Consider the following 22,932-nt stretch of genomic DNA (forward strand, 5'->3'; position numbering starts at 1 on the left):
ATGGGTGTTGAAATTCAAATCACAAGAGTAAATAACAATCACACTCCCATTATATATATAAGGGGACTCTAAGGGATGTAAAAATTTACAACATGATTTCTGTCTGAAAAAGTTTATAGCCTTGTTTGGGAAGATAAAACATACCATATGAAAAGATCATGATGTAAGATTTAAACAAGGGCTCAAGCAAACCATAGATGGATTGTTACATAACATGGAAACAAATTAATTGCTTAAGGAATTCCATTAGCTCTAACTACTATATGAACTTGGAAAAGAGAGGGATCTTTTGGCTTTCCAGTCAAGATGGAGGTAGGAGCTAGGGGGGGAATGAACGATTTGAACAGAGTGTGGGTAGTATAGTCAATCTGGATGTAAGAAGTAGTGCTAAGAGTCAAAGGAGGAGGAAGACCAAAACCAAACTGGAACAAGATGGGCCTGAGAAAAAGTGAGATGAACAGAAGGTTGGCGATCATCTTTGACATTTTGCTAAATCAGGTGGCAAAGGCACAAGAATAGGCAAAGTCAATCTCTGACCAAGCTTGATGACGCTGGATTGAGGACTGGGAGAGGCAGGAAAGGCAGCTGCCCAGAAAGTAGATGAGGCTTTCTGAATGCAGGAGATATATACTGATTGCAACAGAGGCAAAGTGAGCATGTCCACACGTACACATGCGTGAAAGAGGCTCGGATACCTGAGAGCATCCAGGAGACAGAGAGGAAGGAGGCCAAGGAAAGACACCTGACTTTCCCCAGGAGAAGCTCAGGCACAAGAATGACTGGGACAAATCCAAGATGCTTTGGAGAAGGGTTTTTACTAGAGTCTGTATCTACAAACAAGCAAAATCATCCCTCCATGGAGGCAAAAATCTAGGGACATTTTATTATCTAATGTAGGGTTTTATTCTCCAAGGCCAGGGTGATTTTGGCTTGGGCATATTTGACAGTCTGGAGACATTTCTGGTCTGACTGGCATCTGGAGGGCAGGGATGATGCTAAATACCCAAGAGCATGCAGGAGAATCCCTCACAACAAAGAATTATCTGGCCCCAAATATTGAGTGCCAAGGTTGAGAAACTTGCTCTAGAGGATCCCAGTAAAAACAGAACACTATCTTAAAAATAAACTACATTACTTAGTTGCAAACTAGAACTATACAGTTGAAATGGTTAGCATTACGCATATGCTAAACATGAATTTAAGCAATTATTATCGTGGTTAGAATTTAATGTATACATTTACTGCAAGACTCTTAAAAGAATATCTGCAGTTTCATTATCCTTTTTAAAAATAAACTGAAAATACTTCCATCAAAATCATGCCAATGGAAAGCAGTGATATTCTGAGGTTATTTCTTTTTAGAAAGAAATTGGATATAATGAGTGGAAAATTGCCTTAAAAAATGGAAAGAAGTGACAACTTAATGAAATTCAGCTACTGGTCCCATTTTATACTTGTCTTCCCAAACTGCTGATGAATTCTGACCCATTTAGTCATGACAAAATGTATATCCTAAAGAATCTGTACCCCTTTGAGATGATTAATAGATATTTATTAGACAAAAAATTGCATGTCTATTATTCATAATATTTGATCTTTAAATTGGCATTAATATGCTACATTTAGATGAGTGGGGGAAACCCCAGCCAAATTATATAAAACAGCTACTGCGATGAAAGACATTCCACAAAGGGGGACCCAGTCTCAGAGCCAGTTAACACAACCATGAGTACTTTATGAGTTGCTACAGCACATTAGCCACAAACAATTTCCATCCTAGGAAGTACACTTAGTGGATCCACTGGTGCATAATAAATATTTGATCCTAATTAGACGTAATGAATGAATTTTATTTCTGTATCCACTATGCTTTGTAGGACACTCACCCACAAGTACAAAAAAAAAAAAAAAAAAGGTTTTAGGGGAGTGGGTATAGAACTATGGCCATTTTAATACCAGCACTAACAATTTTTCATTTTCCTGAGTCATCTAATATGAGAAATTGTCTGGAAGCCTTTTTTAAAAGATAGGCTGTGATACAAAACAAAACACACTATCAGGTGAACTATAAATTATATAAAGATTCAATAAGATATACTACTTTGTAATAAGGAAATCTCAAATTTCCCTTTTTTGATTTATTTTAATCTATGGAGGAGTTCAAGGTAAAATATGCTTTCTAAAAATCTAATCTGGCAAATTTTAATTGAGGTACCTATTTGGAACTTGACAGGTTCAAGTCTGTTTTTAAAGATTATTCATAAAAATGTTCCTCTCATATAAAGCAGAAAGGGTAACTGCTTCATTGGGGGGAATGAAAAATGAATGTCTTGTGGATTTTTACTTGTGATAGAATAACTCTTATTCTCTTATAAGGCAGAAATATTTAATGAGCATTGTCTAGAAGACATATATGTAAGAAATACGTTCCAATGAAATTAAAAAGTTAAATTCAGTGGTTTTTAAAATTCTTTAAAAATCATGGCACCACTGGATCTGAGTTTCTGAAGCTATTCACCTATCTATCAAAGGAAAAAACTTCCCTTGAGAAATATATTTTCATGCATAATCACAAGATCTATTAGGATATGTTGACATATTACATAATAGAGTCATGTAGCTCTATAGTTTCCCTAACTGGATAAGGTTGGCTGATGTCCGTCATTGACAAGCCCTAGATTTTAGTGGCTAAACACAAGATGAAATATCCAGTGAAGGTCACTGGAGGGTGAGGGTGCAGGGGTGTGTGTGTGTGTGTGTGTGAGGGTTTGTTGGGGAGGCCTCTGTTCCAAGCAGTCATTTACAAACAGGTCTATCATCAGTCAGTTATCAGGCCCAGACCACTCTCTTGGTCTTCTGAGCAACCATGCTCTTTTCCCTTTGTGATTTACAGTCTTGCTTCCAACAGCAATCATGTCTAGTTCATGGGAAAGATTTGATTAGTGTCACCTGCATTTTTGCCTTAACATAGGGAAGAGTCACTGTTGCTTGGAATAAGACCATAGATTCTGCTATGCATAGACTATATCAAAAATATGCTCCTTGAAGTTATTGAAAAGTCACGACAAAATAACAGGCACCGAAAATACTACAAATGTGAGGAGTCTGACATGAAAGATAGTTTTCTAGTCATAAAATATACAACTTGAAGTTTGGTATAAACATCAGATCCTGAGTAACACCAGCCACATGTTGACTGACAGACATTAGCAGAGGGGATAGTTCAATGAAAATTGTCATAGAGCTTGGGAGTAGCATCAAGTCTTGAAAACCTCGATTTGACTCTCAAGTAGGGGCTAAACCATCCATTAACTTGGATCTCAAGGGCTAACAGTCTCGTCTGGACCTTCTCATCATTTGGAAAACATCACTCTGTGCAGAACACATCATTAACATAATTTTGGACTGAGAACAGTCGTAGTCACTCTTTTAAGACCTTTCCTTCCAATTATATATAAAGAAGGAAATAGCTTCCCATTCTTCGTATCTCATTGGGGTAAAAATATTTTCTTTGTTCATCTCTCTGATCCTGATCTCATACACAGTTACATCTATTAAAAGACCAAATTTAACTTTGAATGTCAGAAAGTAGGTCTGAAGTAAATATCAGTATATATATGTGTGTGTATATATATATATACATATATATATATATATATATATATATATATTTAAGCCATCTAAAAACTCAGGGTCTATTCATTGTTGCGTGTAGCTTGGACTTTGTCTCACTTTAATTATGCATAGTCAGCCCACAAAGGTTTATCTTCTGCATGTTCTTTTAGGTAATATAAGTAACATGCAGGGCTGGGTCCTAAAGAGGGTTTCCATCTCTCCACTTTGGGAATGGTTTCCTCACTGAACTGCATGGAAAATCAGGAGGGGCACTGTTCAGGGGGCCTGATCTTCTACTAGAAGATTTTAAGATATTGTCAAGTTTAGTGCACTTCTCTGGACTTCAGTGACTTCTTTTATGACAAGATAGTTAGAGCATGCACAAGCCCCTTCAAGAAAAATGAATTTGAAAAAGAAACATCTGATTGATTATGTTGTCATTTCATAACTGGCCTCGAAATGAGACAAGAAATTATTTAAGAAGGCAGAGCGGGGCAAAATACCCTGAATGCTTTTCAAATTTTGATTTGTGGGTAGGAAAAACACACAACTAAACTGCATGTCAGACTTTAGTCTTCTTTGTGTATTCAAGCTTTTAGAGATTTTTGTTAATATTCCTTCATTGTTAATATGATGTTCAAGAGAATTCAGAAGCTAATGGCTTTTTTTTTTTTTTTTTTTAGGGCCGCACCTGTGGCAAATGGAAGTTCCCAGGCTAGGGGTCGAATTGGAGCTGAAACTGTCTGCTTACCCACAGGCACAGCAATGTAGGATCCAAGCTGCATCTGCAACCTACACCACAGCTCACAGCAACACCAGATCCTTGACCCACTGAGCAAGCCGGATCCTTAACACCGCTGAGCCACGATGAGAACTCCAGAAGCTAATGACTTTCTAAAATAATTTCAAGATATGAAAATCCCACTTATCCTTAATCCCACTTGTCATTTGCTTTGTACAAACATCACAATTCTCTTTTAACAATTATTCTGAGTCCTTGGAAATTAAACTACTGTATTAATGCCTTCAAGGTAACATAATCAAGACACAGAGGCACACTAACAGACTAGCAGAGAGAAACCTATTCGGTATAGGATTTCTTCATGTTGTATAACATACCACAGAGACAAGAGTATAAATTAGTTCAGCTATTTCAAGTACTTAAAACATCTGTTCTCCCTCCAGTTAGACCTATACAACCAGATGGTAAAGATCAGCCTTAGTTGTCTAAAACTCTTCATAATGGTGGCTTTCTTGTTTTACTCTTCTTATAGGAGTTGTTTGCAAGCAACAGCTTATACAAATTGGTTGGTTCACGAATGTGGTTGAATGTAATAAATGGAAATTGCTATAGATTGTTAACATAGAAGTTTATGACCAGAATATCATGTAATTTTTCACACAATTAGTAACACTGGTGGTGCGGAAATGCTCAGGCTCTAAACAACAATTCACAGATTACCAGTCAATCAGCATAATTTTGCTTGTGTTATATTTCATTTTTTGGAGTAAATTCATTTATTGGTACCCATTTTATATAGTTCAGTGAGGTAATCTACAAGTATAAAATCATTTTTCTTTTGGCTATCACCATGGTCCATGTAAATACCCAACAGTCAGAGATGTCTACAGAAACATACCAGGTAACATGGTTAGGTTTACAGACCTGAATACACATATTTCATTAAACACTGGCATTTGTGTACTCAAGTGGTCCAGTGGCTTTGGATTATATGACTACTGGGCATGTGGAATAAAAATAATGTGGAAGTTTAAATCCATTGAAAGGGAATCAGTCATCAATAAAAACACTTCAGTTTTTTAAAATTAACTATCATGCGAAAGATTTTCCAGAATTATACCACTCCACCAAACTGCTCTTGTTAAGTCACTAATAATTTCCCAAATGTGAAATTCACTAGCCGAATCTCAGTTGTCATCTTACTTTATCCTGCTCCTCCTCTGATATTTTTTCTCTTGTTTTCTAGTGGACTTCTCCCTCTTGCTTATCCTTTCTCCTTAGGTACATTTTCTCAGGTTCATAGGCTGGCTTCTCTTCTTCCTCCTGACCTGTCAATTTTGGAAGGTCCCAGGGATCTAATACCCATGGAGAACCAGTCACTTCTTGTTACCCCTTCCATCCCCACCCTGTCCAAAGCTATCATCCTTGATCACCTGGTTATCACACTAGCTTCCTACTTAGTCTCCCTGATTCCATTCTTCCCTTCTTACAGACTATTCTCTATGAAGAGGCCAGAGTGATCCCTTTATAACATGAGTGCCTTTCTTGTCTCATCTTCCAATAGCCTCTCTCTTGGCTGCAGCTGTACCTCAAACAGGGAAGCCCTGGCTGCCTTGAGGGGCATTGCTGGGGCAGTTCCTTCTGCCTAGAACATATGTTGCCAAGAGAACCATATGGATAACTCCTTACCTCCTTCAAGTTCTTTGCTCAACATTTAAAATTCTAAGCTGCTCAGTCTCCAACACATTCTCCAGATTCTCTTTACCCCATTATATTTTAAAAGTGCTCTGTTACTTTCTTACCTACAATTAAATTACTTCTTATGTTTATCTTCTACTGTTTGTTTTGTTCCATGGGAATGTAAGCTCTTTGGAGGAAGGGATTTTTTTATTGGTGTTGTTCATTGATGTGTCCCAAGCTCTCAGAACAGTACTTGGCTTAGAAGGTGCTTGTATTATATCTGTTTGAGTGAATGATGGTACTGTTTCTAGAGTGATGAGAATGTTGGTCTTTCTAAGTCTAGAAATGTAGCAGTCCTGTGGGATGCCAAAAGCTGGAGAAAGGATAACAGTTCCTTGGTTAAAGATATGAAATAGGAGTTTAAAATATTTTTGCCTAATACAAGGAAAGCACCTTTTAAGTAACAACTTCAAAGAGTGATTGCTTTTTTCTCAGTAAATCTAATAATGCTACGCTTTATCAGGTTCATAGATGAGGGTAAGGGGTTCCATTGATATGTCTAGAAATCAAATATTGTGTGTGTGTGCGTGTGTGTGTGTGTGTGTGTTGGAAGGGAAGAGGGGATGTCTTTTTCTAAGGTTGAGCTACATGACGTAGGATATGACATATTCAGTGACAGTGGGTAGAGAGAATATAATTATACCAACACACCAAATCTCATAATACTGAAGGAGTAGAGAAAACCTAATAAACTTCTGAAAGATGAGTTTCCTATGGTTGAAAGATTTTTTTCCTTCACAGTTTTTAAAGAGTGTGAAAAATAATTTGATAAAATTTAACTGTGATTTGCATGAGTGCTCGTAGAAGTTATCCTCAAAGATAAATATTCAAAGATAGGTTTTGATATTTCAGATAGTCAATAGACTAAATCTATATTCTATAGAAATAATTATGGAATTACTTTCATGGTCTTCTCTATTATTTTTACTGAATATTGTAGCTTGGTACATTTATAGCTTGGTACATTTAACACTTGGCTGTGCTTATATTTAAGAAGAATGTCCTTACATATAAATCAGAAAGGAGGGAAGTTAGGAATTTACTATTAAAACTGACTAGTATTTTAAGTGACCATGGATAATGACTTAATGCACTAAGCAATTTCATATTTACTGAATGAAAGTTTATCACGTTTTGCAGAATCCTATACTGTTATCAATAATCTAAGTCAACTTGAGCAACCACTTAAGGTTAGATCTTCAACATCTATAAAATACTCTATGCCACAGCACTTTCATATTCCTATGGAGCAAATTTCTGTTTTCTACTGCAAGTCGGCTCATTGAAATGGCATATGCTCAAGGGTAGCACAGCTTAGGGGACTACAACAGATGTTTTGATTCTACTTTTCAACATTTCTCTATTGCGCATCCATGCCCAGATTTCCCAGCTCTCAAGTTCGACTTTTAAATCAGGAACAACTATCTACGTACTTTGTTTACTACTCATTGACTTGGAAGTGACTCATTGCTTATCACCCTCTTTCACTCCTTTTTGTTACTGCTTATGGCTCAGCCAAACATCAGGGAGGAAAATTATGAATAATTACCAAAAAGTATCTGTACAGATATCCACTTCATGATTTCAAACAGAATTTTCTAGACCAATACTAATCCCTGGAAAAGAAATGTCATGAAAGTGCTTAGCTGCCTTTTGCAAATCTAAGTTCATGAACAGTTGCAGAAAAGTAAAAATGTGTAGTGCATTAAAAACCATGTTTCACTTTTTTCGTTGCATGCAGATATTTTTGTTGGAAAACACTAAAATTCTTAAAGTAAGCTAGCCTCACTGCAGATTTCAAAAATGTGAATGAAGGTATAAGGAGCAGAAGAAAAAATTGTTATCAAGCCTACTCTAAATAATGCTATTAAAGCAGAAAATATTTTAAATAATTGCCATTTCAGATACATAATAAAAATTGACAGCTATCACTCCAACCACAGATTTGATTCACACATACACATATTTGTGTTGGTCTATGGAGGAAATGTATATTTTATGTTGAAATTATGTATTTCTTTGAAATGTGGTTCAAAGTGAGGAAGAAAACTTTAAACATTTTCTTTCACGCTTTACATGCCTCAAAACAAACACCTGACCGTATATTAAAATACTTGAATTCAGAGCTGCAATCAGTAAGGCCTTTATTCATTGAGAAATTTTGTTTCAATATCCTTCTTGTTAGATCTTTCCTTGGATGTTTATCTTGAAAATCCTACTCAAAGCTCAAATAAGTTTTTCTCAAAGTCACATTCATCTTTCATAGATCATTTTGGAAATCATAGTCGTTCAATATTTAAATAGTAGCAAATACAACACTATCTCTATAATCCATGGAAAATCTATATATACTGGTGCAGTTAGCTATCATTCTAAAGATATTTTCCTCAGGAGACAGAGTCCATCACATAAATTCACTTGTATTTGGAGGGTGGATGTTTACAGTGATGCCGACGTATCTGTTTTTGCCCATATTTCTTTATTCTTCATCCTCAATTGCTTACAAAAGGGGCTGTCACTCTTGGCACAGAAAATGCTTCTTCTGGAGTTCCCGTGTGGCTCAGTGGTTAACAAACCCGACTAGGAACCATGAGGTTGTGGGTTTGATCCCTGGCCTTGCTCAGTGGGTTAAGGATCCGGCATTGCCATGAGCTGTGGCATAGGTCATAGACATGGCTCAGATCCTGCGTTGCTGTGGCTGTGGTGTGGGCCGGCAGCTACAGCTCCGATTAGACCCCTAGCCTGGGAGCCTCCAAAAGCTGCAGGAGCGGCCCTAGAAAAGGCAAAAAGACAAAAAAAAAGCTTCTTCTGATTGCTGCCATAGTAATTCACCATCCTGATAATTTCACTAAGTTCCAAATTTAGTAGTTTTGTTATTGACCCTTGGTTCTCAAAATTGTAGATTCTGCTTTTATAGCCTCTTCATCTTTCTTTCATGACCTTTATTACAATTCTAATTATTGATTCCTTAGCCAATTGCCTTTCAATAGCTATCTCCCGTTGCACGAGGGAGAGTAAAGACTAGTCCACAGTGACCATCACAGAGACCAGAATGGATTACCAAGTAAACTCTTAACAAATGATTATAGATTAGATGACATAAAGAGCAATGGTGCCATAAATGTTAAAAGATCCAGAAGACTGGTATTTAGAATTTCTCCCTTTACATCATGCTATTCACATAAAGTTGTATTTACTTAAATTATGACAATAATTCAATGATTGGGACATTTCTGCTGTTCCAGAATATAACTCCATCACTTGTTTTTGTATTTTTACTGAAGATTGTAGCTTGGTACATTTATAGCTTGGTACATTTAACACTTGGCTGTGCTTATATTTAAGAAGAATGTCCTTACATATAAATCAGAAAGGAGGGAAGTTAGGAATTTACTATTAAAACTGACTAGTATTTTAAGTGACCATGGATAATGACTTAATGCACTAAGCAATTTCATACTTATTGAATGAAATACTGTCATAAGGATCTTTTTATATTGTTTTAGTCATGTCTTTTTAAATATGTAGCTTTGAAGATATTCACATTTTTTTAGACTTGAGTGGCTATCATCAAAAAGATAAGAAATAGCAAGTCTTGTTGAGGACGTGGTGCAAAGAAATCCTTGTGCACTGTTGGTCGAAATGTAAATTGGTGCAGCCACTAGGGAAAACAGTACAGAGGTTCCTCAAAAAATTAAAGTCATTTATTTCTTAAAGATTTCTTTCACTGTTATCTATGAATCATATGGTGTTTCTGATTTAAAACTTTGCATTCTGGCTATGGTCCAATTTTTTAAAAGTTTATCATTTAGCATTTACCTACACCCTTCACATCAGTACACAGTAAGTGGCAATGAAACAGGTGATTTGCAAACATTGTCATTGCTCTGTTAGGAGAATCAGCAAAAAGGTTCTTTAAGAGAAGTAAAGTACTGACATTGGATCTCTGTTTCATGACTGGCACAGTAAGCCACACCCCATTCTTACTAAGGAGTCTGGAAAGGTTGCCAGCTCTGCCTTTTATCTGGGAAAACAGAGGGCTATTTATGCCTGAACACCATGTACTGACTTTACTTCCATTGGTCGACATAGTCATCTTTCCTGGTCCTTCAGCCTGAAGAGAGAGCAAGGTGAATGTACTTGCTATATGGTAGAAGAATTTGGGAGATGGGAAATGTATATGCAAAGCTTGTTTATTTTGGTAAAACAACTCTGGCTTCAAGGGATTACACGGGAAGGCAGAGAGAATGGATGTCAAGAGTGATCCGGTAGTAGTGAGAAATCCTAGTAAAGAATGTTGCAGTGGCCTTTACACTAGGGAAAGGGGGGGTATTGAAAATGTGTGTGTGTAGATAGAATTAACAACAGTGACTAAGCTGATGATGGAGGAAATTTTGAATGCTTGTTTAAGATTCTAATTCTGAGTAGCTAGGTGATACAGTTATTAAAATGTAGCCCTGGGGAGGAAGAACACGTTGGGATTTGGAAGATGATGAGTTTTAAAAGCATTGAGTTTGAAGCACACTGAAAATATTCCTATGTGATATTTTCCGGTTACCTGGAAATGTGAGTTTGGAACTTGTGTGATAGATCAGGGATAGAGACATAGTTTTTTGTTTTTTTGTTTTCTTTTTAGGGCTGCACCTGCAGCATATGGAAGTTCCCAGGTTAGAGGTCGAATCGGAGCCACAGCCACCGGCCTATGCCACAGCCACAGCCACAGCCACAGCAACACCAGATGCAAATCATGTCTTTGACCTACGCCAGAGCTCACGGCAACTTTTGGCAATGCCGCATCCTTAACCCACTGATCGAGGCCAGGGATGGAACCTGCATCCTTGTGGATACTAGTCAGGTTCATTTTCGCTGAGCCACAACTGGAACTCCCAGACATAGATTTCAAGATTTTCATAAAGGAGGAAAAGTGAAATTTCTGCACCGAGATTGACCTACAGAATGTCAGAGTGTAAAAGTTTTAAACCTCAAGCCCCATATGATTTATATATCACGGTGAAGGGAGTCTTTAAGAAGTAAATGACTGAAGCAATATAAAAAGATCCTTATGACAATATTTCACTCAATAAATACGCAATTGCTTACAGTATTAAAAGTTATTTATGATCACTTAAAACACTATTTGGTTTTACTAGTAAACTCCTAATTTCCCTCCTTTCTGATTTGTATGTAAGATTCTTCTTAAATTAATAAGCACAGCCAAGTGTTAAATGTATGAAGCTATAATGTTCACTAAAAAATTCAAACTGGCCAAGTGTTTTTACACATATGCATTTATGCAGTCATTTGCAATATTAGTGAGAAAAAGGATGTATGTGAATATGTAAAATTATGATTTAGGTACAAGTGATTATTTAACCCTCAATCAATGATTTTTATTTAATTTCAATACCAAAGTAGATAAAATACTGTCAGGAGGATAAAAAGTCTCACTGCAGTCTAGTTTTCTCACCTTAGCACAAATATTATCACTTTATTTCCAGACAAGTTTTTACAAGTTTTTCACAAGCTGTAGTTATTACGTGATGGATCTCACTACATGAGGCAAAGCCCGAGTGCCAACTTTAAATCAATTTTAAATATGAAATACATCCACTTATTTTTAAAGTAAAGTAGCTCAAGCACAAACTAAAATGAAATCTATTTTATACTGAAGACGAGTAGTCAACTTTAAAAAAAATTTTTTTTTATAAAATCAGCTTTAATTATTCTTTCTACAGAAAAATCATCTGTTACAGAATTTACCATTTCACTCAGTTTTTCAGTCTTTTACTCGGTTTTTTAAAGTTTCTCGTCATAAGCCACAGTCCTTTGTGATATCAAGATAAAGTTTAGAAGCTCGTTTACATCTACTTTTGTTTTTTTTTTTTCTGCCTTGAATGAAAATGATATTTGATAGAAAGAACAAATTTTAATTATTTATTTTATGTCCAAAATCAATAGTAAGTGATTGATTTTTGTAGTAAACACTTTGTAAGCACTTTTTTATGCTATAACAGTTTATATTTCAGGTTATAAAACAATTCATAAATAAATATAATACAGTATTTTATTTATTTAAAAATTTACTTAAATACATTAAAAATATAAAAAAATTATATTTCAAATTACAAAATGATTTTTGTCAAAAGCAATTTGATTTTTTTATTTAAAATAAGCTATGGAGAAGTGATACTTCGTAAGCTATCTACTTCTCCTCAAGGGTATCATTTTACTTCCCTGTACAGTCAGGAATAATGACCTCCTTGTACATCAGAATGAGGCCTGGATCTCTTAGTTTGACATTTGACATCCTTCTTGAATTAGCACAAAACTTCCTCCACTGTCTATCTCCAGGACTGCTCTGCTCAATCCTTTAGTACAGGCTCACTTTTCTGGACTACTCACAGATGTGCACATGAAGGTCAACCAGATGCCACCATACCTTCCAACACTTGGCCCAGCCAGTACCACAAGGATGTGGTTTCTATTGTAACTGCACATTTAGATGGCCGTATTTGGCTTTGGATAGTTTTCCATTCTTAACTGTGGTCTTTAATCTCACTATAATAACAATTTTTAAAAAGTGAATACTTTCATGGTAAAACAGATAAATGTGGAGTAGAAAACATTTTTGATCTATAAATCAAAACTGTATTTGTTAACTCTTCTTGGTTATATGGTCATTAAATTCATAGAAAATGTACCAATGTATAACTTTTTCAATATCCTTAGGTATTTTTAACAGTAAGAATTTGTTCTGAAAGTTAAATGTTGCATAGTTTTAAAATACTTAAATGGTCAGGTCAAACAAACACAAAACTTCTGAACATTGCTTGGAGCTAAATTCGAAACCAATCAAATTTCTTAGCTTTGCAAAATTGAGCAAGAAAACCACTGAGCTGAATGCATGTCAAGAGCAACGTCTCTACTAGAATTAAATCAATTCAAAGTTGTACTTGGATTAGTATTTGCAACGGGTCAAAATAACCAAAACGCAAGTCTTTAAAAACACATGCTGGGAGTTCCCCCTGTGGTGAAGTGGGTTAAGAATCCAATAGCAACAGCTTGGGTTGCTGCAGAGGTGTGGGTTGGATCCCTGGCCAGGAGCAGTGGGTTAAAGATCCAGCCAGCTGTGTGCAGGTCATAGCTACAGCTCAGATTCTATCCCTGGCCCAGGAACTTCCAGGTGTGCTGTACTTTTGTTTTTCCATAAAACTAAATTCGATTTCTTTTTTCAAGCCCAAATTTATCTTTAGAACAAGAGATTAGTGTTTCCATCCGATCTTTTCTAATGCTGAATTGACCTTTCAGTAGAGAGTACATTATTTTATTTAAACCATGTCAAGTTACTAACCTGATTCTTTTCGTTGACCTGCATCCTTGGTTTTGATCAACCAAGTCATAACTACTGGTTCTTTATACCACTGACACATACTTGTCTTTCTCTGTAATCCTCATCCCTTTTTTGCTTATGTTTTGCTCTTAGTGAAGCATAGAAAGTCAAAAGTTGTTATTCCAAATAGCTCTTTTATTGCTTAGACCAATCGTCTTCTCATTATCCTTTGACTGTTATTTTTAACCTGTTTTAAATTTTTGTATTTTATAATGGAGTGAAATGGTACACTTTCAAAGTTCTTGACGTGAGAGCCAACATTCCACTTGCTATTACTAGCGATATAAAATGCATGATGCAAGCAATTCTGGGGGGCACCTGTACTTTGGGAACACAATGCCTGCAAAACCAACCCCATATTAATAGCAATACCACCCTATGGTACTGGAACTCCTTAGTTACTAATGTATCAATCCTGGTCCTTCAACTATAGCAAAGTTACCATATTAATGTCAGATATTAATAATAGGGGAACTTGGTGTGGGTTATATGGGAACTCTGGTCCTATCTTCACAATTTTTCTGAAAATTTAACATTGTTCTAAAACAAAAAGTTTGATTTGAAAAAATGGATATTTTGTTCTGACCTGAAGGATGGCTGTCAGGTCCATTTTATTTTTATTTTGGTATGAATTCTTCAACAGACCTCCGTTATTATTAAACCCAACTCTACCTGTGACACTTATGCAGATGTTCTTCCAACTCCGGGCCCATGGACTAGCTTTGTAATGTGCATGAATCTTACAGCCCCCAGAGCTAACTACCTTGGGATTTTTTCCTCCTTTAACAACGTAGGAATGGTGACATTTGCAAGGAAGGCCTTTGTTTCTTTTGGGAAAAGATAAGTGGAAATAGCAGGAAACAAAGATAATGCCATGAGAAAAGAAAAAAAAATAGTTGGACCAAGAGACTCTGGGAGGCCCTCTGCCCTAGTACAGAGAAAGAGTGCCCTTCTCTTCCCTCCTCTGTTCTAACTCTGGCAGGTGGACATTTCCCTGGGTGTAGAGGTGATTTAAAGGGTCACTAGGGCTTCTTACTCTCTTATTCCCCAGGATAAAGCCCGGAATGAGAGTGGTATTAAAGAGACCTGACTTATCCCCTGACAGCTATCTTTGTAGTTAAACCTTCCAGAAAAGCCCACATATTTTGACAGTCTGTCTTGATAAAATGAAAGAAGCCTTTACGATCATGGTAGCTTTGGGATTGTTATTACTAAAGCATATTTTCAGTACTATTTCTTATTTCAGAGTAAATAATAATATCTAAGTAACAAACAAAAATTTAATTAGAGAATGATGACTTTCTTGCTTCCAGTAAATAACCATCTTTGGTCTGTCAGGGGAGGCACCATATTTTATGTCATCATGGTCTGATCAGACTGATACTAATTTTTTTTTTCTGTCTTTTTGCCACTTCTTGGGCTGCTCCCACGGCATATGGAGGTTCCCAGGCTAGGGGTTGAATCGGAGCTGTAGCCACCGGGGCTACGCCAGGGCCACAGCAATGTGGAATCCGAGCCATGTCTGCAACCTACACCACAGCTCACGACAAAGCTGGATCCTTAACCCACTAAGCAAGGCTAGGGATCAAACCCGCAACCCCATGGTTCCTAGTCGGATTTGTCAACCACTGCGCCACGATGGGAACTCCTGATACTAATTTTTTTAAGAAAACAAATGCAATGCATATCTAAATTTAGGCTATAATAGTATATCCTTAATGAATGAATAAATATTAGGTGGATTCCATACTCTGACAGAAAATTAAGCATGAGAGAAAAGGTTTTTTTTTTTTTTTTTTTTTTTTTGTCTTTTTGCTATTTCTTGGGCCGCTCCCGCGGCATATGGAGGTTTCCAGGCTAGGGGTCCAATCGGACCCATAGCCACCGGCCTACGCCAGAGCCACAGCAACGTGGGATCCAAGCCGCGTCTGCAACCTACACCACAGCTCACGGCAACGCTGGATCGTTAACCCACTGAGCAAGGGCAGGGACCAAACCCGCAACCTCATGGTTCCTAGTCAGATTCCAGATTCGTTAACCACTGCGCCACGACGGGAACTCCGAGAGAAGAGTTTTTGCATTCTTAAATGGCTGGTGAGGCCGTTTTTGAAAGAAGAATGATTTTATGACTTAAAGAAACATCTGCATATGCAAAAATTTAGAGTTTATTTTCAATCTGATATCTTCATCCTTTCCTTTACAATTTTTTATTAAAGTATAGTTGATTTACAATGTTTGCATCAGTTTCTGCTGTACAGCATAGTAACCCAGTCATATACATATATACATTCTTTTTCTTGTATTATCTTCCATCACACTTTCCTTTTTCCTATTTTATTATAGATGATGGTTGTTTCCAAAATACTCAATTCTTTATACTTTGATATGTTTGGTGAGAACGTTCATGTAGGATGGTCATGAATTGTTTTCTCGTATTTTCTTTAGTAACTTCCATTGAGTATCTTCCTTTCCTCTGCTCTCTTGGGCCTTTAGTAACTTCCATTGAGTATCTTCCTTTCCTCTGCTCTCTTGGGATAGTTTGGGGATATAAAAATCAGATATATATGCTGACAAATGTATACTATGAATAGTGAAGTCGGTGTTAAAATGCAGCTTGTACATATAAGACCCCTAAATTTGTTATTTTTTTCAAATGTTTTACTTAGTATGGGATCAGTTTCAGTCATTTTACTAGTCACTTGCTAAAATGCAAACTTTAACAAAAATTTCATAAAAACAAGATTATAAAATTATAAAAATGAGAGTTGATGGCAATTTATTTTATAATGAATAACTATATATTCACTAAGTTTAATCTGACTAAAGGTCACAAATTCATTTTTATGAAAATTCTTCAAATGAATCCAGAAATACTCCAGCTAATAAAATGACATTTAATAATGTGGCTTAGCATCTATAATGGCCATAGAATCATGACGATATTTCTGAGATGGATTCATGGAAGCCCACCTACAACTATGTAGGTCTCCCAGTTGGTCCTATTTTCAATGGAGAATATTTACCATTTCTGGAATTCTAATGATCAGAATTGTAATCCTTTGGGTCTTTAATGAGAGAAAGAATACCACCCCAAATGCAATGGCCAGTCAACATGAATTTATATGGTCAATAAAAGAAAAGAATGTTTTCATTTTCAGATCCTGGACTTGGTTATTTTGGGTTTAAATGTGACAGATTTGCTGAACAAAGATCACAAATCCCCTCTTCTTTTTCAACCACTCAAAACACCACACACACCTTCACAGCCCAACCCTTTTTACTGTTCATCCACAACAGCTCTAGGTCAAGGTTTTCAGAAGCAAATTGACTCTGCTGGGTACTCCTTTATCCTCTGTAGACATTACATTAGAAGTAATGGAACTAAACTTTTCAATGCTTACAATGTTCCCTAGGAGTCTATAAGCTGAGCAGGCAAAAAAAAAAAAAAAAAAAAAAAAAGCTGGAAGTTTGTTATTTTTCCACCAATGTATTTGACACCACCTTTGGATAGTGAACAAAAGACATACTGTCAAGCAGATAGACCTGGACAAAATGTTACTGTTTGTTTCACACTAGCACAGAAGTATATTTAAACAAAGAAAGACATTCCAGGACTCTCCTGGGACTGACTTCCTTCAGCTGAATTATACCAACATGTTCACACCACTTGGTTCGGACTGTGTTGGAATGTAAAATGCAGACTTCTATTTGCCAATATTTTAATACCACAGCTATAAAAATTCATATTAGAATTGAATCTGGCTTTAAAATATCATAGAACAAATGGGAGTTTATTGGAAAAATGTGTGTACTCGTGAAGTTACAGTTGGAGATATGAAATAAGGGGCGTCCTTGTTTGACAGATTCTATACTTCCATAGTACAGCCTCAAAGTTGCCAGAAGTCGCCTGGTTGGGGATCAGGTTTCACATCAGGCTCACTGACATTCATGAAACTTTTGGCAACACATGGGCCAAGTTTCGAGCAAGGCTGGATAGAATACTTCTTTCATGTGGAACCTGTGTGAAACTCAGTGGTTTTGGCTAGGTTTCTCCTTGAGTTTCATATTCAAACAAACCAAAGTTTCAGAGTAAAATTAAGGGGCTAATGGAAACAAACAAACAAGAAACCCCAACAGAACAGGAAAAAATGGCTTGCCTAAGAGTGGAGTGGCCTCTCTCATGTTCCTAACCCATTTCATCTTGCTGCCCTTGGCTATATTCCTATACATGCGTCCTCAGCAATGCCAAAATCAAGGCCTTCTAGAACTAAGGGGGAGAGAATTCTAGATCCCCCAAAGGCAGTGAAGTATATGCTCAAAATAACTGGAAGTTTTGACTGTACACACATCACAGAAATGGGATGATGAATAAACTTCGTGTAATGAAGATCTGAAAGGAAAGTTAGCAATTAAATGTCCAGGTTTTGGAAATTAAAAAAAAAAACAAACAAAAAAAAAACCTGAACAGCTCTAGGTTTTCCTACTGTATTAGTCCCAATTTTAGATCACATTGCATCTGCTCCTAATCCAGAGAGACCTCTCCCTCAGCTTACTCCCTAGCTCCACCCCTTGGGAAACGTGTCCTGCAGCCACTGGCTTCCTCCTTCCTTAACAAGGTGTGCGACGCAGGGGACACACTGTGCCAGCTCTGAGGAGCCACAGTCCTTGGCTGGGACTTAAAACGGTCTCCTGACAGGATTAGGCTCATTCTCCTCTTAACCTTCACCAGGCTCTCAGGGACAGCTTGCCGGGGAACATCAAACTCAGAATCTGCTGAGGACTTTGAAAATAACCTTTGCTTACAGCAGAGAACAAGCGAGTGACAAACAAATATCATATACACATGAGTTTTCTCTAAAATAAAGAGAACATCTAAAAGTTGATTGAATGGCTGGAAAGTGCTACCCTCTGCTTACGCTGAAGAAGTACATGTTTTTTCATTTCTTATTCCTCATTCAGCAGAAGCTTCACTAGCATAACAGACTTCTGGCTACAGAGACTTTCTCCCCCCACTCCCCCCTTTCCTTATTTAAAGTTTCTTTTCTCTCCTTTTAATTTTATTCTTTATTTTTCTTAACTTTTTTTCAAAAAGTTATTTTGGAAGATGTATGTTTAAAATGTGTATTTTCCTTTGACATGCGGTCTGTGATACCAGCAAACTTTTTGGAAACCAGACTCTGTAAATTCCAAGGACTTCAGTGTCCATGTTAAAAAGCAACAGCGAAGCCCTGAGGCACATGGTAATTTGGAGGCACTCAAATGAGGGTTGATAGAATCTGGTCCTGGGCACCATCATTTGCTGCCTGATTTTAGACATCTGCTTGGAGGGGAGCAGAGAGTTGTCATAAAGTCTATAATGGTCAGAGAAACCTGCCATAAAATAGTCTTTGCCTTTCAGTTGGGGAGTTTCTGTACTAACAAAACCTAAGACATATCAGTGAGAAAATACCGATAGATTATTCGAAGGAAATGATATAAAAACCTTAAACCAAAAAAAAAAAAAAAAAAGACTTTTTACTGAACATAGTAAATCCCCCAAATCAAATTAAATGTTGTGTTTGAAGTTAAAGTCCACAGATCAAAGTACTTCACAAAATGTCAAGACCAATCATAAGGTGGGGGAGGGGAAGGCACAGAAAGTTCTCCAAAATATTATATATTGTCACATTAGAGAAACATGCTAGCCTAAGACATTCAGCCAGGTGAGGGAATCTCAAAACTGAGTCACCAGATTGTGCTAGGAATATACAAAAACCAAACAGACAAACCCAAAACCATTCTAATTCCATAATAGCAATGAACAAAACAGTAATGAAAGAATATAATAAGACAGAGCTATCTCATTGTCCTTAAAGAAAAATCACCAGTATATTTCCTTTACTCAGGTAGTTGCATCGTTTTCCTTTAAAAAAAAATGCCTTTAGAAAGTTAAAAATAAGTAAGCAGTCTAAACAAGAAAATTATGATGTCTGAAAGGTTCTGGAACAACGCTGGCAATCAGGCTTGATTAGCATTCTGATGCGGCTCGATCACAGGCGAGTCTGTGCTGCAGGTCAGCATTACAGAGCACATTCAGCAAAGTTTAAAATTACAGCCACAAAAATGCACAGATGCTACTGCTGTATTCTGGAACACCATATTTACCTGAAAATCGCTCACAGCCCTCATTCATTTTCATGATGAACAAGTTATTTAAAAAACATGAGTCCTAAACATATCAGAAACCAATAATTCCAGAATAAAAAAAAAATCTTACCTACAGTCAGCCGGGTTCAACAGTTGCTCTGAAGAGAGGAAGTAGGAGTCAGTGGCCTTTTACATGTGGAGATTGTTTATTTAGCCCTTTTTAAAAGGTCTTGAACTCCAGAGGTTTAAGATTAAGTCCAATCCAAGTGTCTGAAGGGAAAAAAGGCAAGAGAGAAGGCAAATAAGAGAGGAAAAGAATCCCAGCTGCTGGGTGGTGCTACTGTTCTGAGAGCATTTGAGCTATTTTCAGCATTAACAGCAGCCAGGGTTGTCTGCAAGGGGATGAAAAAACCTTGCCCGAATCGCCACACACACACCCCTCCTCGGGGCGGTGGGGCGGGTACAAACCAGGAAACCCACAACAACTTGCTTCACTGTGCAAATATTCATTTACATTTTGAGGAAAACTTCCAGCACTATTGAAAACAAAACACAACAAAAAACTTGACTAAAATCTTAAAGAAACATGGTACTGCTATAATCCTCGAGTTCTCAAAATGATTGACCTGATTCGTTGAAAATAAGATGTTCTATTTATGCCTTTTTGAAAGGATAGATTTTTCTTCTGGTATTTCCTTGCTTGCTCATATGGGTCTTAAAAATATTTTCGATTTTTCTGGGAGGAATAGCTGCTGTCAGCCTACCCTTCTTAAGTCTGAAGACAAATGGTTTATTTCTAGCATGCACCCAAATTTCCAGTTTCACCAACTATGCTATTTTTGAAAGCTACTGGGTTAAGCTGTTGACATTTCTTATCTGCTGGCAGAGATTGGGGGCCATTCAGTGACAAGATGTAGACAGGCACCCATCTCCTGCTTCTCCCTTCGAGAGCCAATGAAGACATACTTCAGATTGGGTCGCCAACAGTGACCAACAAATTCTGAGCTTTCATTTTGTTGCTGGAACAATGAATTAAGAGCTAGACATTGTATCTGTTCATTCATGCAACAAATATTTTTGTGGCAAGTACTTCTGCATCTACTACATGTCAAGCACTCTGAGAATACAATAGTGGACAGAATTAACAATGTCTTTGCCTGGGATGATTGACATCCCACAAACACAGCAAGGAGAAAGACAGAAGTTGCTATAAACTTTTACAGCTTCTTTTCCGCATGCTGTTCAAACCATAGCAACTGGCGATGGAGATCTCTTTCTTCTCTGACTGAAGGAAGATATGCGTCATCAGACTGACTCCTGACTTCCATGGTCTCATTATGCCTTTCGCAACACCCCTAAGAGGGAAAATTAGTTACTTCCTACCAAGGAAACACTTAGGTATTTTTTTTTTTTTTATAAAAGCCTTTATTCTCTGTAGATGAAATCCCGAATCCTCTCAACTCGCTAGTCCTCATTACAAAGAGAATGCTGGCGCAGTCAGGAAGGACTCCTGGGAGGTAAAAGGAGGTGAAAGAAGATTCTCTGATCATGGTCCAGTGTAAAAACCACCTTCATCTGTTTTATAGTTAATACTACGAAGGTGGGTTCCCAGAGGCTCCGATCATATCTAGAAAATACTAAGGAAAGAAATAGGTGAGGAGGATTAAGAGGTACCAATTCCAGTTGCAAAATAAAGAGTCACAGGTCTGAAATGTACAATGTGGGGAAGACGTAGCGTCAACCACCATGTACTGTCTTTGTATGGCGATCCAGCAGTAACCAGACTGATTGTAGAGATCATTTTGAAATATATGGAAATATTAAATCATTGTGTCCTGTAACAGGAACATAGTGTTGTAGGTCAATTATATTTCAAAAACAGAGAAATTCATAAAAGAGGTCAGATTTGTGGTTATTAGAGAGACAGGGTTGGAGGAGGAAGGGGTCAGATGAAGACAGTAGAAAGGGACAAACTTCCAGTTATAAGATAAGTAAGTATGAGGGATATAATGTATAACAGGATAAATGTAATTTACACTGAAGTATTTGATATATGAAACTTGTTAAGAGAGTAAATCCTGAGTTCTTGTCACAAGAAAAAAAATTTTCTGGTTTCTTTAATTGTGTCTGTTTGAGACGAGGACCATTCACTAAACTTACTGTGATAATCATGATGTATGTAAATCAAATGATTACCCTGTATACCTCAAATTTATACAGGACTGCATATCAATTATATCTGGAAAGAGAAACAAAGAGAATATTGAAGACCATGTATGATTATGTTAAAAAAAAAAAGGTCACATGACTGCTCTTTCAGTTACAACTACTACAGTAAAATAGTGAACTCTTTTGGTGCAATACACCTATGTTAAAACTATGCAGATATTTAAATTAAAAAAAGAATTATAACATGTTTGAAATATCTAATCCACATTTTTAAATGAGATCAACTTTAACAAATATACAGCAGGATTATTTAAAAAATCTCTGTAGAATAATGCATTTTTCTGTTCATTTGTTTCAAGTGGTCCTATTTTAATATATCTTAAATACCTGTCAATTTAAAATTGGATATTTACTTTCCTTGGTCAAAATGATAAATGGTAATTCTGGCAAGAAATGAAAGCCTAGCCTCAGGAAAAAAAAATTTTTTTTAATTGTTTTTACTTTTTCCTCCTAGTAGTAGTTTCAAATGAAAAGGAAATGTATTTAAAAATTGGCCTTCCTTGAGAAACTATGGAAGTTAAGGGAACAGATAAAGATTAACTATTTGAGTACTAAGTCAACCATTATTTTTAAATTCCAAACTGACTGCTTTCCACACCAATACTGAGAGAAGCCCAATGCCTCACCTTTAACTATTTATTATTAGACTCGTTTTAATGTCAGTCTGCACTTGGATGAGCAGGTTATGACCCTGCTGGCTGCTCCATTTAGGATGAGTCCTACCCTGCCAGGTTTCCTTTGTTCCCCCAAATCCAGACTAACTAGGCAGCCTGTCCATAAGACCTTTCAACAGATTTGATGTAACAGAACAGTGCAAACTGGACTTGAGGCATATCTTAAAAGTTAGAGGATAGTAAATTTGGGCTTTTCTACTTACCCAACTTCTACGACTTTTATAAGGTATTAACACCTTAGCAATTGTACCAACTGTACTACTTTTAATCATTTTATTTAGTTTCTTTCTATTTTTACAAATAAATTGATTTAAACTAACTGGGAAGTGCTTATATCATAGTAGTCTTCTTATATTGGTGAAACACTAAATAAGGCTTTGGCATAACTCTTTTCCTGCATAAAATAGGGATAATAA

The 22,932-nt window shown here is 36.7% G+C and overlaps 1 protein-coding gene across 7 annotated transcripts in view; it reads right to left on the reverse strand.

Annotated features, from left to right (window-relative positions):
• Positions 1-22,932, reverse strand: part of SORBS2 (sorbin and SH3 domain containing 2) — a 325,081-nt gene that overhangs the window by 153,683 nt on the left and 148,466 nt on the right. For all 7 annotated transcript variants that reach the window (XM_021075572.1, XM_021075582.1, XM_021075580.1 and 4 more), the window contains exon 2: positions 19,744-19,883. The gene's annotated coding sequence lies outside the window, so the exon portion shown is untranslated. The remainder of the gene's footprint in view (positions 1-19,743; positions 19,884-22,932) is intronic.

The sequence above is a fragment of the Sus scrofa genome, chromosome 15 (assembly GCF_000003025.6).
Source record: "Sus scrofa isolate TJ Tabasco breed Duroc chromosome 15, Sscrofa11.1, whole genome shotgun sequence".
In the NCBI taxonomy this organism is placed as follows: Eukaryota; Metazoa; Chordata; class Mammalia; order Artiodactyla; family Suidae; genus Sus; species Sus scrofa.